This window comes from Bos mutus, chromosome 2, assembly GCF_027580195.1.
Source record: "Bos mutus isolate GX-2022 chromosome 2, NWIPB_WYAK_1.1, whole genome shotgun sequence".
Lineage (NCBI taxonomy): Eukaryota > Metazoa > Chordata > Mammalia > Artiodactyla > Bovidae > Bos > Bos mutus.
Genome location: NC_091618.1, coordinates 47551858 through 47568842, shown reverse-complemented (window position 1 = coordinate 47568842; position 16985 = coordinate 47551858). Strand labels below are relative to the sequence as shown.

General features: G+C 39.4%; 1 non-coding gene across 1 annotated transcript; it reads left to right on the top strand.

Annotated features, from left to right (window-relative positions):
- Positions 1 to 12111: 12111 nt before the first annotated feature.
- TRNAC-GCA (transfer RNA cysteine (anticodon GCA)) lies at positions 12112 to 12183 on the top strand. Its single transcript has one exon. It is a non-coding gene; the product is annotated as a tRNA-Cys (tRNA).
- Positions 12184 to 16985: the final 4802 nt, after the last annotated feature.

Genomic DNA, 16985 nt, shown 5'->3' with positions numbered 1-16985 from the left:
GAATCCCAGGGACAGGGGAGCCTGGTGGGCTGCCGTCCATGGGGTCACACAGAGTCAGACACGACTGAAGTGACTTAGCAGCAGCAGCAGAGTTCTTTTTGGAGAAGGCAACAGCACCCCACTCCAGTGCTCTTGCCTGGAAAATCCCATGGACAGAAAAGTCTGGTGGGTTGCAGTCCATGGGATCGCTAAGAGTCAGACATGACTGAGCGACTTCACTTTTGCTTTTCACTTCCATGCATTGGAGAAGGAAATGGCAACCCACTCCAGTGTTCTTGCCTGGAGAATCCCAGGGATGGCGGAGCCTGGTGGGCTGCCGTCTATGGGGTCGCACAGAGTCGGACACGACTGAAGCAACTTAGCAGCAGCAGCAGAGTTCTTTTTCTTTTTTCTTTTCTGTTTTTAATTTTAATTTTTTAAACCTATCATTATTTTTTATACATTTATTCCTTAGTTTACTTTTCCTACTGTTCTTTTCCCCTTGCAGCTAATCTTTAATGTATATAAATCTTCTTTATCTGCCTCTATTTAACTTTGCATATCTATTTTCTCTTTTTTTTCTTTCTTTCCTTTCCTCTCAACATATTTATTAGTATTATTTTCATTGCTTTATTCCCCAATTGGCACCTTGCTTTAGTTTTGTTTTCCAGTTTGTGCTTTAGTTTTGTTCTTAACTGGTAGATACAATTTTTGGTTTCCTTTGTTCACCGGGTCAGTCTTTTGTACTTTATTTTTGTTGGACTGTTTTAATTTTGCTTATGGGTCTATATGTATATGTATATATTCAGTCACACTTTCTATTGTTCTTATAAACCTCTGCCTCTAGATTGAGCTTTTGTAGTTCTGTGGAGTTTTCCTTTTTTTCTTTCTTCTTCCTTTTTTTTCTTAAGCCTATTATATTTTTTCTACATGTATTCCTTTGTTTCCCTTTCCTACTGTTCTTTTCCCCTTGCAGTAAATCTTTAATGTATATAAATCTTCTTACTCTACATGTATTTAACTTTGCATATCTATTCCTTCTTTCTTTCCTTTCCTCCCAACATATCTGTTAGTTTTATTTTCATTGCTTTATTCCCCACTTGACACCTTGCTTTAGTTTTGTTTTCCAGTTTGTGCTTTAGTTAGTTTTGTTCTTAACTGGTAAATATAATTTTTGATATCCTTTGTTTGCCAGGTCAATCTGCTGTGTGTACTTTATTTTAGTTGGACTGTTTTGACTTTGCTTATGGGTGTATATGTATATGTGTATATTCCATTATTTTAATTATTTGCCTGATTTTGTTACTGCAATCTTTCTGGGGTTCACCTTTGGTTTCTGATTTTGGGCATTTGTTTTAATCTCACTTAATGCGATAACAAACCACTTATGAAATCTTTGTTCCTGACCAGAGATCAAGCCTTCAGCCTTTAGAGTGGGAGCACTGACTCCAAGATCCTAGACTACCAGAGAACTAACCTAAGGGAGTATTAAATAGTGAGAACTCACACAAATGAAACCACTTGAATACAAGACACAGCATCACCCAACCACCAGCAGCACCCTGTGCAAGAAGCCTCACCTAAACAACAAACAAAACAAAAATACAAACCCAATCATTAGCCGGCAGGATTACCACCTCATTCAGCCTTGCCCATCAGAGGAAAAACAAACAAACAAAAAACTCAGCACAAATCTCACCCTATACAAGGCTTATAGAAACCACGGTACCAACCTTAGGAGGGCTGAAACCAAAAGGAGAAAGAATTCAATCTTGAAGACCTCAAACACAATATGAAAAAAAGTAATGAAAAGGCAGAGACATACTACATAAATGAAGGAACAAATTAGAAACACAGGAGTCCAAATAAATGAAGGGGAAATAGGCAAACTACCTGAAAAAGAATTCAGAATAATGGTAATAAAGATTATCAAAAACCTTGAAAACAAAATGGAGAAAATGCAAGAATCAATTAACAAAGACCTAGAATTAAAGAATAAACATACAGAGACAAACAACACAATTACTGAAATTAAAAATACTCTGGAAGGAATCAATAGCAGAGTATCTGAAGCAGAAGAACGAGTCAGTGAGCCGGAAGATAAAATGGTGGAAATAACTTCTGAAGAGCAGAATAAGTAAAAACAATGAAAAGAACTGAAGATAGTTTCAGAGACCTATGGGACAATATCAAACTCACCAACATTCAAATTATAGGGGTCCCAGAAGAAGAGAAAAAGGAAGGGTATGAGAAAATTTTTGAAGAGATTATAGTTGAAAATTTCCCCATGGAAACAGAAGTAGTCAATCAAGTCCAAGAGGTGCAAAGAGTCCCATACAGGATAAGCCCAAGGAGAAAGATGCCAAGACACATATTAATCAAACTAACAAAGACTAAACACAAAGAAAGAATATTAAAGGCAGCAAGGGAAAAACAACAGGTAACATGCAAGGGAAACCCCACATGTTTAACAGCTGATCTTTCAGCAGAAACTCTGAAGGCCAGAAAGGAATAGCAGGATATATTTAAAGTACTGAAAGGGAAAAATCTACAACCAAGATTACTGTACCCAGCAAGGATCTCATTCAAAATTGATGGATAAATAAAAAGCTTTTCAGGCAAGCAAAAGTTAAGAGAATTCAGTACCACCAAACCAGCTTTACAACAAATGTTAAAGGGACTTATATAGTCAAAAAATACAAAAGAAGAAAAAAGATCTACAAAATCAACCCCAAACAATTAAGAAAATGGCAATAGGAACCTATATATCAATAATTACTTTAAATGTAAATGGATTAAATGCTCCAACCAAAAGACACAGACTAGCTGAATGGCTACAAAAACAAGACCCATATATGCTGCCTACAAGAAACTCACTTCAGACGTAAAGACACAGATAGACTGAAAGTGAGAGGATGGAAGAATACATTCCATGCAAATGGCAAGCAAAAGAAAGCTGGAGTATCAATCCTCATATCAGACAAAATAGACCTTAAAATAAAGAAGATTACAAGAGATATGGAAGGACACTACATAATGATCAAGGGATCAATCCAAGAGGAAGACATAACAATTGTAAATACCTATGCACCCAACATGGGAGCACCTCAATACATAAGACAAACACTGCTGTTGCTAAGTCGCTTCAGTCGTGTCCGACTCTGTGTGACCCCATAGATGGCAGCCCACCAGGCTCCCCCATCCCTGGGATTCTCCAGGCAAGAACACTGGAATGGGTTGCCATTTCCTTCTCCAGTGCGTGAAAGTGAAAAGTGAAAAGTGAAAGTGAAGCCCCTCAGTCGTGTCCGACTCTTCACAACCCCATAGACTGCAGCCTACCAGGCTCCTCCGTCCATAGGATTTTCCAGGCAAGAGTACTGGAGTGGGGTGCCATTACCTTCTCCAAGACAAACACTAACAGACATAAAAGGAGAAATTGACAGTAACACAGTAATAGTAGGAGACTTTAACACCCCACTCACACAAATGGACAGATCATCAAAATGGAAAATTAATAAGGAAACACAAGTCCTAAAGGATACATTAGATGAGATGATCTCATTGATATCTTCAGGACCTTCCATCCAAATGCAAAAGAATACACCTTCTCCTCAAGTGCACATGGAACATTCTCCAGGATAGACCACATCTGGGGTCACAAATCAAACCTCAGTAAATTTAAGAGAACTGAAATTGTATCAAGCGTCTTCTCTGACCACAACACTATGAGACTAGATATCAATTACAAGAAAAAAAACTATAAGAAATACAAACACATGGAGATTAAGCAATATGTTTCTAAATAACCAACAGGTTATTTAGTAACCCAGATTACTGAAAAAATCAAAGGGAAATAAAAAAATTACTAGATATAAATGACAATGAAACCACGACAACTCAAAACCTATGGGATGCAGCAAAAGCAGTTCTAAGAGGGAAAAGAAAAAAGTGAAGTCGTTCAGTCATGTCCGACTCTTTGCAACCCCGTGAACTGTAGCCTACCAGGCTCCTCCGTCCATGGGATTCTCCAGGCGAGAATACTGGAGTGGGTTGCCATTTCCTTCTCCAGGGGATCTTCCCAACGCAGGGATCAAGCCTGGGTCTCCCGCATTGCGGGCAAATGCTTTAACCCCTGAGCCACCAGGGAAGCTATAAAATCCTACCTCAAGAAACAAGAAAAACAAATAGACAACCTAAATTTCCATCTAAAACAACTGGAAAAAGAAGAACAAAAAACCCCCAAAATTAGTAGAAGGAAAGAAATCATAAAGATCTGAGCAGAAATAAAAAGAAATAAAAGAAACAGTAGTAAAGATCAATAAAACTAAAAGTTGGTTCTTTGAGAAGATAAACAAAATTGACAAACCTTTAGCCAGACTCATCAAGAAAAAAAGAGAGAAGAATAAAATCAACAAAATTAGAAATGAAAAAGGAGAGATTACAACAGACAATGCAGAAATACAAAGGATTATAAGAGACTATTATGAACAACTATATGGCAATAAAATGATAACCTGGAAGAAATGGACAGATTCTTAGAAAAGTTCAATCTTCCAAGACTGAACTAGGAAGAAACAGAAATTATGAACAACCCAATTACAAGCACTGAAATTGAAGCTGTGATAAAAAATCTCCCCCCCAAAAAAAGCCCAGGACCAGATGGCTTCATAGGAGAATTCTATTAAACATTTAGAGAAGAGCTAGTATCTATCCTTCTAAAATTCTTTCAAAAAGTTGCAGAAGAAGGAACACTTCCAAACTCATTCTATAAGGCCACCATTACCCTGATACCAAAACCAAAGACAACACAAAAAAAGGAAACTACAGGCCAATATCACTGATGAACATAGATGCAAAAATCCTCAACAAAATTTTAGCAAACAGAATTCAACAACACATCAAAAAGCTCATACACCATGATCAAGTTGGATTTACTCCAGGGACACAGGGATTCTTCAGTATACTCAAATTAATCAATGTGATACACCATATTAACAAATTGAAATATAAAAACCACATGATAATCTCAATAGATGTAGAAAAAGCCTTTGACAAAATTCAGCACCCATTTATGACTAAAACTCTTCAAAAAATGGGCATAGAGGGAACCTACCTCAACATAGTAAAGGCCATATATCATAAGCCTACAGTAAACATAATCTCAATGGTGAAAAACTGAAAGCATTCCCCCTAAGGTCAGGAACAAGACAAGGGTGTCCACTTTCACCACTATTATTCAACGTAGTTCTGGAAGTCCAAGCTACAGCAATCAGAGAAGAAAAAGAGATGAAAGGAATCCAGATAGGAAAAGAAGAAGTAAAGCTCTCACTGTTTGCAGATGGCATGATATTATACATAGAAAACCCTAAAGATGGTATCAGAAAATTACTAGAGCTAATTAGTGAATTTAGCAAAGTTGCAGGATACAAAATCAATACACAAAAATCACTTGCATTTCTATATACTAACAATGAAAAATCAGAGAAATTAAGGAATCAATCCTATTCACCACTGCAACAAAAAGAATTAAATATCTAAGAATAAACTTAACCTAAGGTGACAAAAGAACTATACACAGAAAATTATAAGACACTAATAAAAAAAATGTTCCCTTGGTATCTCTAATTTTCTTGAAGAGATCTTTCCCATCCTGTTGTTTTCCTCTATTTCTTTGCATTGATCGCTGAGGAAGGCTTTCTTATCTCTTCTTGCTATTCTTTGGAACTCTGCATTCAGATGCTTATATCTTTCCTTTTCTCCTTTGCTTTTCGCTTCTCTTCTTTTCACAGCTATTTGTAAGGCCTCCCCAGACAGCCATTTTGCTTTTTTGCATTTCTTTTCTATGGGAATGGTTTTGATCCCTGTCTCCTGAACAATGTCACGAACCTCATTCCATAGTTCATCAGGCACTCTATCTATCAGATCTAGGTCCTTAAATCTATTTCTCACTTCCACTGTATAATCATAAGGGATTTGATTTAGGTCATACCTGAATGGTCTAGTGGTTTTCCCTACTTTCTTTGATTTAAGTCTGAATTTGGCAATAAGGAGTTCATGATCTGAGCCACAGTCAGCTCCTGGTCTTGTTTTTGTGACTGTATAGAGCTTCTCCATCTTTGGCTGCAAAGAATATAATCAATCTGATTTCGGTGTTGACCATCTGGTGATGTCCATGTATAGAGTTTTCTATTGTGTTGTTGGAAGAGGGTGTTTGCTATGACCAGTGCATTTTCTTGGCAAAACTCTTATTAGTCTTTGCCCTGCTTCATTCCGTATTCCAAGGCCAAATTTGCCTGTTACTCCAGGTGTTTCTTGACTTCCTACGTTTGCATTCCAGTCCCCTATAATGAAATGGACATCTTTTTTGGGTGTTAGTTCTAAAAGGTCTTGTAGGTCTTCATGGACCCGTTCAACTTCAGCTTATTCAGCATTATTGGTTGGGGCATAGACTTGGATTACCGTGATATTGAATGCTTTGCCTTGGAAACGAACAGAGATCATTCTGTCATTTTTGAGATTGCATCCAAGTACTGCATTTCGGACTCTTTTGTTGACCATGATGGCTACTCCATTTCTTCTGCTGAGGGATTCCTGCCCGCAGTAGTAGATATAATGGTCATCTGAGTTAAATTCACCCATTCCAGTCCATTTTAGTTCGCTGATTCCTAGAATGTCAACGTTCACTCTTGCCATCTCTTGTTTGACCACTTCCAATTTGCCCTGATTCATGGACCTGACATTCCATGTTCCTATGCAATATTGCTCTTTACAGCATCATACCTTGCTTCTATCACCAGTCACATCCACAGCTGGGTATTCTTTTTGCTTTGGCTCCATCCCTTCATTCTTTCTGGAGTTATTTACCACTGATCTCCAGTAGCATATTGGGCACCTACTGACCTGGGGAATTCCTCTTTCAATATCCTATCATTTTGCCTTTTCATACTGTTCATGGGGTTCTCAAGGCAAGAATACTGAACTGATTTGGCATTCCCTTCTCCAGTGGACCACATTCTGTCAGACCTCTCCACCATGACCTACTTGTCTTGGGTGGCCCCACGGGCATGGCTTAGTTTCACTGAGTTAGACAAGGCTGTGGTCCTAGTGAGATCTCTTCAAGAAAATTAGAGATACCAAGGGAACATTTCATGCAAAGATGGGCTCGATAAAGGACAGAAATGGTATTGACTTAAGAGAAGCAGAAGATATTAAGAAGAGGTGGAAAGAATACACAGAAGAACTGTACAAAAAAGATCTTCACGACCCAGATAATCACGATGGTGTGGTCACTCACCTAGAGACAGACATCCTGGAATGTGAAGTCAAGTGGGCCTTAGAAAGCATCACTACGAACAAAGCTAGTGGAGGTGATGGAATTCCAGTTGAGCTATTTCAAATCCTGAAAGATGATGCTGTGAAAGTGCTGCACTCAATATGCCAGCAAATTTGGAAAACTCAGCAGTGGCCACAGGACTGGAAAAGGTCAGTTTTCATTCCAATCCCAAAGAAGGACAATGCCAAAGAATGCTCAAAATACCGCACAACTGCACTCATCTCACATGCTAGTAAAGTAATGCTCAAAATTCTCCAAGCCAGGCTTCAGCAATACATGAACCGTGAACTTCCAGATGTTCAAGCTGGTTTTAGAAAAGGCAGAGGAACCAGAGACCAAATTGCCAACATCTGCTGGATCATGGAAAAAGCAAGAGAGTTCCAGAAAAGCATCTATTTCTGCTTTATTGACTATGCCAAAGCCTTTGACTGTATGGATCACAATAAACTGTGGAAAATTCTGAAAGAGATGGGAATACCAGACCACCTGACCTGCCTCTTGAGAAATTTGTATGCAGGTCAGGAAACAACAGTTAGAACTGGACATGGAACAACAGACTGGTTCCAAATAGGAAAAGGAGTACGTCAAGGCTGTATATTGTCACCCTGCTTATTTAACTTCTATGCAGAGTACATCATGAGAAACGCTGGACTGGAAGAAGCACAAGCTGGAATCAAGATTGCCAGGAGAAATATCAACAACCTCAGATATGCAGATGACACCACCCTTATGGCAGAAAGTGAAGAGGAACTAAAAACCCTCTTGATGAAAGTGAAAGAGGAGAGTGAAAAAGTTGGCTTAAAGCTCAACATTCAGAAAACTAAGATCATGGCATCTGGTCCCATCACTTCATGGGAAATAGATGGGGAAACAGTGGAAACAGTGTCAGACTTTATTTTTGGGGGCTCCAAAATCACTGCAGATGGTGACTGCAGCCATGAAATTAAAAGACACTTACTCCTTGCAAGGAAAGTTATGACTAACCTAGATAGCATATTCAAAAGCAGAGACATTACTTTGCCAACAAAGGTTCGTCTAGTCAAGGCTATGGTTTTTCCTGTGGTCATGTATGGATATGAGAGTTGGACTGTGAAGAAGGCTGAGCGCCGAGGAATTGATGCTTTTGAACTGTGGTGTTGGAGAAGACTCTTGAGAGCCCTTTGGACTGCAAGGAGATCCAACCAGTCCATTTGGAAGGAGATCCGTCCTGGGATTTCTTTGGAAGGAATGATGCTAAAGCTGAAACTCCAGTACTTTGGCCACCTCATGCGAAGAGTTGACTCATTGGAAAAGACTCTGATGCTGGGAGGGATTGGGGGCAGGAGGAGAAGGGGACGACAGAGGATGAGATGGCTGGATGGCATCACTGACTCGATGGACGTGAGTCTGAGTGAACTCCGGGTGTTGGTGATGGACTTGAAGCCCTGGCGTGCTGCGATTCATGGGGTCACAAAGAGTCAGACATGACTGAGCAACTTAACTGAACTGAATGAAAGTAATCAAAGATGACTTAAACAGATGGAGAGATATTCCATGTTCCTGGGTAGGAAGAACGAATATTGTGAAAATGACTATATTACCAAATGCAATCTACAGAATCAATGTGATCCCTATCAAATTACCAATAGCATTTTTCACAGAACTAAAACAAAAAATGTCATAGTTCATACGGAAACAGAAAGCTCCCAAATAGCAAAAGTAGTCTTGAGAAAGAATGGAACTGAAGGAATCAACATTCCTGACTTCAGATTATACTACAAAGATACAGTCATCAAGACAGTGTGGTGCTGGCACAAAAACAGAAATATAGACCAATGAAGCAAGATAGAATGCCCAGAAATAAACCCACACACCTATGGGTACCTTATTTTTGACAATGGAGGCAAGAATATACAATGGAGCAAAGACAGCCTCTTCCAATAAACAGTGCAGGGAAAATTGGACAGCTACATGTAAAAGAATGAAATTAGAACACTTCCGAACACCATACACAAAGGTAAACTCAAAATGGACTAAAGACCTAAATGTAAGACCAGAAACTATAAAACTCTTAGAGGAAAACATAAGCAGAACACTCAGTGACATAAGTCAAAGCAAGATCCTCTCTGACCCACCTCCTAGAGTAACGGAAATAAAAACAAAAGTAAACAAGTGGGACCTGATTAAACTTAAACGTTTTTTCACAGCAAAGGAAACTATAAGCAAGGTGAAAAGATAACCCTCAGAGGGAAAAAAAAAAAAAAAACGAATGAAACAACTGACAAAGGATTAATTTCCAAAATATACAAGCAGCTCATACAACTCAATACCAGAAAAACAAACAACCCAATCAAAAAGTGGGAAAAGGATCTAAACAGACATCTCTCCAAAGACACACAGATGGCTAATAAACACACAAAAAGATGCTCAACATTGCTCATTATTAGAGAAATGCAAATCAAAACTACAATGAGATATCACCTCACACTGGTCAGAATGGCCATCATCAAAATGTCTACAAATAATAAATGCTGGAGAGGTGTGGAGAAAAGGGAACAGTCTTGCACTGTGGGTGGGAATGTAAATTGATATAGCCGCTATGGAAGACGGTATGGAGATTCCTTAAAAAACTAGGAGTAAAACCACCATATGACCCAACAATCCCACTCCTAGGCATATACACTGAAGAAACCAAAATTGAAAAAGAAACATGTATCTCATTGTTCATTGAAGCACTATTTACAATAGCTAGAACATGGAAGCAACCTAGATGTCATTCGACAGATGAATGGATAAAGAAGTTGTGGTACATAAACACAATGGAATATTCAGTTCAGTTCAGTTCAGTCGCTCAGTCGTGTCCGACTCTTTGCGACCCCATGAATCGCAGCACGCCAGGCCTCCCTGTCCATCACAAACTCCCAGAGTTCACTCAGACTCACATCCATCAAGTCAGTGATGCCATCCAGCCATCTCATCCTCATCCTTGTCCTCCTGCCTCCAATCCCTCCCAGCATCAGAGTCTTTTCCAATGAGTCAACTCTTCCCATGAGGTGGCCAAAGTACTGGAGTTTCAGCTTCAGCATCATTCCCTCCAAAGAAATCCCAGGACGGATCTCCTTCAGAATGGACTGGTTGGATCTCCTTGCAGTCCAAGGGACTCTCAAGAGTCTTCTCCAACACCACAGTTCAAAAGCATCAATTCTTTGGCGCTCAGCTTTCTTCACAGTCCAACTCTCACATCCATATATGACCACAGGAAAAACCATAGCCTTGACCAGAGGGACCTTTGTTGGCAAAGTAATGTCTCTGCTTTTCAATATTCTATCTAGGTTGCCATAAAAAGAAACACATTTGAGTCAGTTCTAATGAAGTGGATGAACCTATCATACAGAATCTATCATACAGAGTGAAGTAAGTCAGAAAGAGAAAGAGAAAGACTGCATTCTAACACACATATACAGAAAGTAGAAAATGGTACTGTAGAATTTACTTACAGGCCAGCATTGGAGAAACAGACATAGAGAATAGATTTATGGACATGGAGAGAGGGGAGGAGAGGGTGAGATGTATGGAGAAAGTAACATGGAAATTTACATTACCTTATGTAAAATAGATAGCCAAAGGGAATTTGCTGTATGTCTCAGGAAACTCAAACAGGGGCTCAGTATCAACCTAGAGAGGTGGGATGGGGAGGGAGATGGGAGGGAGGTTCGAAAGGGAGGGGATATATGTATACCTATGGTCGATTCATGTTGAGGTTTGACAGAACACAACAAAATTCTGTAAAGCAATTATCCTTCAATAAAAAAAAAAAAAAAAAGTTAGGGACAATGCAAGTAAATAAATGACTTGGAACATTTAACCATTCATAACCCAAAAATAGTGCCCTGAGGAATTCTGAATTTCCTAAGCAAAATATAACAGCATTTAGAAGATGAGATGGTTGGATGGCATCACTGACTCAACAAACATGAGTCTGAGCACATTCCAGGAGACAGTGAAGAACAAGAAAGCCTGGTGTGCTGCAGTCCATGGGGGTCACAAAGAATTAGACTTCGCAACTGAACAACAACAAGCTAAGGTCTTAAAGATAATTATGAACTAAGAAGTTCTCAACAGGAAAGACTCTGATGAGTCAATCTATTCTAGCCCCTTGCTATTAGATAAGACCATTGTCTTCTTCCCAGAAAGGAGAAACAAATTGCTCTCAGAAGTCTCCAAGAGGGGAATCTAGTTGTCCTGATCTAAGAATTCTCATGATAAATCAGCTTAACATGTTTGCAGTCCTCTCCTTCTGCTTCTGTCTTTGTATTGAGAGAACAGTGATCTCCAAGTAGAAAGACTATTCTCAAGTTCACCGTCAGCCTCATTTTAGCCCTTATTTTCTATTTCTGTAATATTCGCTAGCCTTCTTGAAACCCTCCTCTATTTTTTCATATTTCACCCTAATTATGAAGTCCAGATATGAATTGTCCTCAAGAAAATTCCTTTATGCTGCCCCAGTGGTTATTATTCCTCATGTCTTAAATGAAATGTTAACAGATAAAAGGAATTTTCAAACTCCTTGGTTTGGTCAATTCTGCAAATATTTATCAAGTACTCACATGTGCAAGGCAATGTGCTAGGTTCTAGAAAAGAGAGACACAGATATTTGTAATAACAAAAAAGTAACCATCCGTTCCTATAACACTGTAGGGCAACACCAAGTGAGGTAGATCTCCAAGTATTGACATGACTGTGCTTCCAAGACAGACTGATAAGTGAAAAAGGCAAGCCACAGAGAAAAATTAACAGCTGTCATTTACATAGCCCTTGCTTCCCTGGTGGCTCAGACGGTAAAGCGTCTGCCTGCAATGCAGGAGACCCGGGTTCAATCCCTGGGTTGGGAAGATCCCCTGGAGAAGGAAATGACAGCCCACTCCAGTATTCTTGCCTGGAAAATCCCATGGACGGCGGAGCCTGGTAGACTACTGTCCATGGGGTCACAAAGAGTCGGACACGACTGAGCAACTTCATTCACTTCACTTCACTTTGACGTTTACACACAAAATAGAGCTACTTCAATAGTTCCATAAAAGCTAAATACATAAACAATAGAAAGGTCTTAAAAATGCACCCTAAATGACCAAACACATGATAATGGTTACCCAAGAAACTGAGTAGGGATTAAGGAAAAATTGACCATCTTCATGATGGTAGATCTTTTTTTCATATGGCAAAGGGAATTTATGTTACTCAGTAATTGATAACTTTTTGATATAGAAGATTAAGAAGGCCTGGCCACTCACTTCAAGTTGTCCATAATTGAATTAGAATGGGCATGGGGGAGAGCAGAGGGCAGTTTTTCAATCTAATCTACAAAACTACGCTAGGCCAAACAGTATTTGTGTCAAGTGAGGGATACAGGTTGTCTGCAGGAAAGGACAGAACTCATCTACCAACAATGATGTCTCTGGGAAGATGGTGTTTGGTGTAAGCTTGGAAAGATGGGGAGGCTGCAAATGTCAGGATTTGGGACTCGGAGCCATTTTAAGCTAAAATAGCAGCTTGAGAAGAGGCTAAAAGGCAGGAAAGAGCAAGGCAGGCACCTCTTAATTTGACAGACAATAGGGAGACATAGAAGGTTTGTGAGCAAGAAATTGATCTTACTAGGGATGCAGCTGAGGAATGAGTGAAGGGTATCTGAGACTGGACAGAGGCTGGTAATGGTCTGAGAAGGAGACCTGCCCAGAAGGGTAGCCACAGGAAGAAAGAAGAGAAGAGAGATGTTTAAAAAGTAAAAGTCATGGGAACTAAATAAAGGAAATGGCAGAATCAAAGAGGCTGCCAAAACATGAAACTCAAAAGATCATCACTGAAAATTTAAATGTGAAATACTATTCAGACATATGTCTGATAAATGGAGCAAGTGGACCTAGGAAACCAGGGAGAGAGACTCAAAATCAGAGCATGACATGAAGTTAGGAACCACCATTGTTAGACACTGAGAGGTGCACATCCCTAGGACAATGACGACGGGTAGGTTGTCCATGCTCTGTTTGCCAAAGCACAGCTACTCAAAGTGTGGCCCAGGGACTAGTGCTAGGCTATGAGCTCTTTGCTAACCCATGTGATGAGACAGAAATTGGAATCAAGAGAAAGCATTGAGAAAGTTTTATACTAATTTAACAGAGTAATTTTCTGTTTATTGGGGCTAGTGATAACAATGGCACGCTATTTTTGTATGTCTTTTTATTTCATTTACTTTTACACTAATCTAATAGAGTAATTAATTATATATTTATTGGATCTTGTAGTTCTTACAATCTCACTTATATTTTTGCATGTCTTTTTAATTTCACTTTTCTATCAACTCATTTTTATCATATTTATAAACGTTTCAACCCACATGGATTGAAGGGAACAAATAGATTGAAGGACATATAGCATTATATTAGTTTCAGGTCTATAATATAATGATTTGATATTTGTATATATTGTGAAATGATCAGCACAATAAGTCTAGTTAACATTCATCACCCTGCATAGTTACCCTTCCAGAGGAGTTTTACAAATTATCCCCAAATTACACAAAGATGTGGAGGGCGGTGGAGTGGAGAAGCAGGTATAGAAAGTCAGGTTTCTTATTCAAAGTCAAAGAATCTCTAGTAGCTCATACTGTTGTATGTTGAAGTTGCTTTTTAAGACTCAGATTAGCAATTTTGCTCTTTAAAACATGCAACATTCACTGCAGTGGTTCTCAGAAGCAAATTTAAGGTATCCTCAGATAGAGGCAAAACGTTTCCAGCTTCTTAATTCCTTTAACTCTAGAATTCAAAAGAATCACGAATGATTCCAGCTAGACACACACCAACCAATATTTTTAATCAATTTTTAGTGATTATATAGTAGGTGGGATATTTGGAGATTATTTTCAGAAAATTTCCTTTTAGAGTTGAGGCTTCTCTGGTGGGTCAGACCATAAAGAATCTGCCTGCAATGCAAGAGACACAGGAGATGCAGGTTTGATCCCTGGGTCAGGAAGATTACTTGAAGGGAATGGCAGCCCACTCCAGTATTCTTGTGTGGAGAATCCCATGGACAGAGGAGCCTGGTGGGGTACAGTCCATGGGGTTGCAAAGAGCTGGACACGACTGAGCAACTAACACTTTCACTTTTCACTTTCTTTCTTTCACTTATCTTAAAAGTTATCTTATCCTAAAATCAAATCATTTTTCTTATTTTTACTCTGGGGTCCACAAAGTTGGATGACACGCCATCATCAAAGTCTGCGAATACAGCCTGGTATTTCAAACAGCACTGAGAATGACTGGTTCCTGAGAACACAGAATTGTAAAGTTCAAATTCTGTTTATGCTCAGAAATTGTGAAAGAAAAAAAGATAGCATGTGCTAGAGGATTCACCAACCTCTTAGATAATGAAAATCAGTCAGTTAAGTTCAGTCACTCAGTCGTGTCGGACTCTTTGCGATCTCATGGACTGCAGCATGCCAGGCTTCCCTGTCCATCACCAACTCCCGGAGCTTGCTCAGACTCATGTCCATAGAGTTGGTGATGCCATCCAACCATCTACAGATAATGAAAAGACTCCAGTAAAATAACATCCTGATGAACTAAGTGTAAACGAACCAGAAATATGTAGAATAAATTTCTTTTGAAACACACATGGTTTTTAAAAATTACAGGGAAAATATTTGGTAAAATTCACTAAAAGAATTTGCCAAACCCCAAATGTTTGATAGACAGTTAGAAAAATGAGGCCAATACAAAAGTGTCATTCATCCTGACCTCCAGGTAAGAACCACAACCGTGTCTTAGACTTCCATCAAAGCTAACAAGCAACTAGAATGTTCTTAAACTTACTAATATAGTCAATTACACAAAACCACTAACTTGAGAAACTGATTATTTCTCCGGGAAATGAGTCCTAAATATGAGATTATCCTAGTGTTTAGCAACACAGAAACTCTAAGAAAATCTTGATTTTCATTTCTTACTTTTTATTTTTTGACCACATCTCACGGCTGATAGGATCTCAGTTCCTCCATCAGGGACTGAACTCACACCCACTGCATTGGAAGCACATAGTCTTTACCACTGCCAAGGAAGTCCCCAAAACTTGATTTTTAAAGAACAATTGGTTCAATGGGTGAATAACATAATCCCAATTTTGACCTGTCAATTAATCGAACATGGGGAAAGGTGTGGTGGAAACCCATGTCCATCAATTTATGCTATGCTTTGGATCAAGCAAATTGACATTCATGAAACAGGCTAAGTGTTCAACTTTATGCGATACATCATACGTTAAAGTATTTTACAGAGTAAATGGTTGGTTTGATTTATCCAATAGTGACTGTGACTCTGCCTTTTTTTAAAAAAAGTGCACAACAAATTAAAGTTTACAGCTTAAATCTTTATAGGAGCCTATGCCATGCTTCCTTGGTTTTTCCCTAGACATATCTTTAGTGATGGGCAGGAAGCATTTGCATTTGCCTCTCAGGTAAAAGCTTCTTTTACAGAAATGGGCAAAGAACATTGAGAATTTATAAGTGTACATGTTCCTGTTTGTTTTGTCCTGTTTGTTACTGAAAATGTGCATGTCCAGATACCACATTTGTGTGTTCTTCTCTTACTAAAATTGCAGCTTTGTGGAGGCACCATTCTTGTCTGCCACATTCACAGCTTCACTGAAGTTCCTAGCATAGTTCTAGACAGAAATAAGGCAATATTTGTTTCATGTTTATGAATGAATAAAGCAGCCTCAGAATGCTTATGCTTAGTCCCTGAGTTGTGTCTGATTCTTTTGCGACCCTGTGGATTGTATGGGCTTCCCTGGCGGCTCAGACCATAAAGAATCTGCCTGCAATGCGGGAGACATGGCTTCGATCCCAGGCTTAGGAAGATCTCCTGGAGGAGGGCATGGCAACTCACTCCAGTATTCTTGCCTGGAGAATCCCCCGGACAAAGGAGCCTGGCAGGCTACAGTCCACGGGGTCACAAAGGGTCGACTGAGTGACTGAGCACACGTGGACTGTAGCCCGCCAGGCTCCTCTGTCCATGGGATTGTCCAGGCAAGAATACTAGAGTGGGTTGCCATTTCCTCCTCCAGGGGATCTTCCTGACCCAGCGATCAAACCCGGGTATCCTGTGTATCCTGCATTGCAGGAGGATTCTTATCCCACTGAGCCACTAGGGAAGCCAGCCTCAGAATAAGCAACATCTGTTTTTCTCTCAAACAGAGGCTCACCTATGACAGTAGACAAATCTATTCTATGACTATGCATACTACCTTCTAACAGCCCCTCCTTGGACAGCTTTGAATTCATTCAGAATGAGTGGTCTAAGATTTCCTGCCCAGCAAATCCACTGGAATAGCCAGCACCAAACCCAAGGAGGTTTGAGACTTATAGGGAAGCAAGTAAGATAGATGGCATTTTCATCTGTCCATCAGCCCCAGTGTTAACTACCTTTTAAAAAGTGCTTTCTGGTAAGTAACGCTCCCCAAGCCTCCAGGCACTCAAACATTGATCTGTAAATATTTAACAGTGATAAAGAGATACATGCAGGTAAGTGAAATCATCCTGTAAAGATACATATCTGTAAAGATACAGAGCAAAGAGACTATTCACCTGCCTCTTAAAAACATTCCTCGGGTCTTCAGTGTTCTGCCACATTTCCACGAGCCTCCT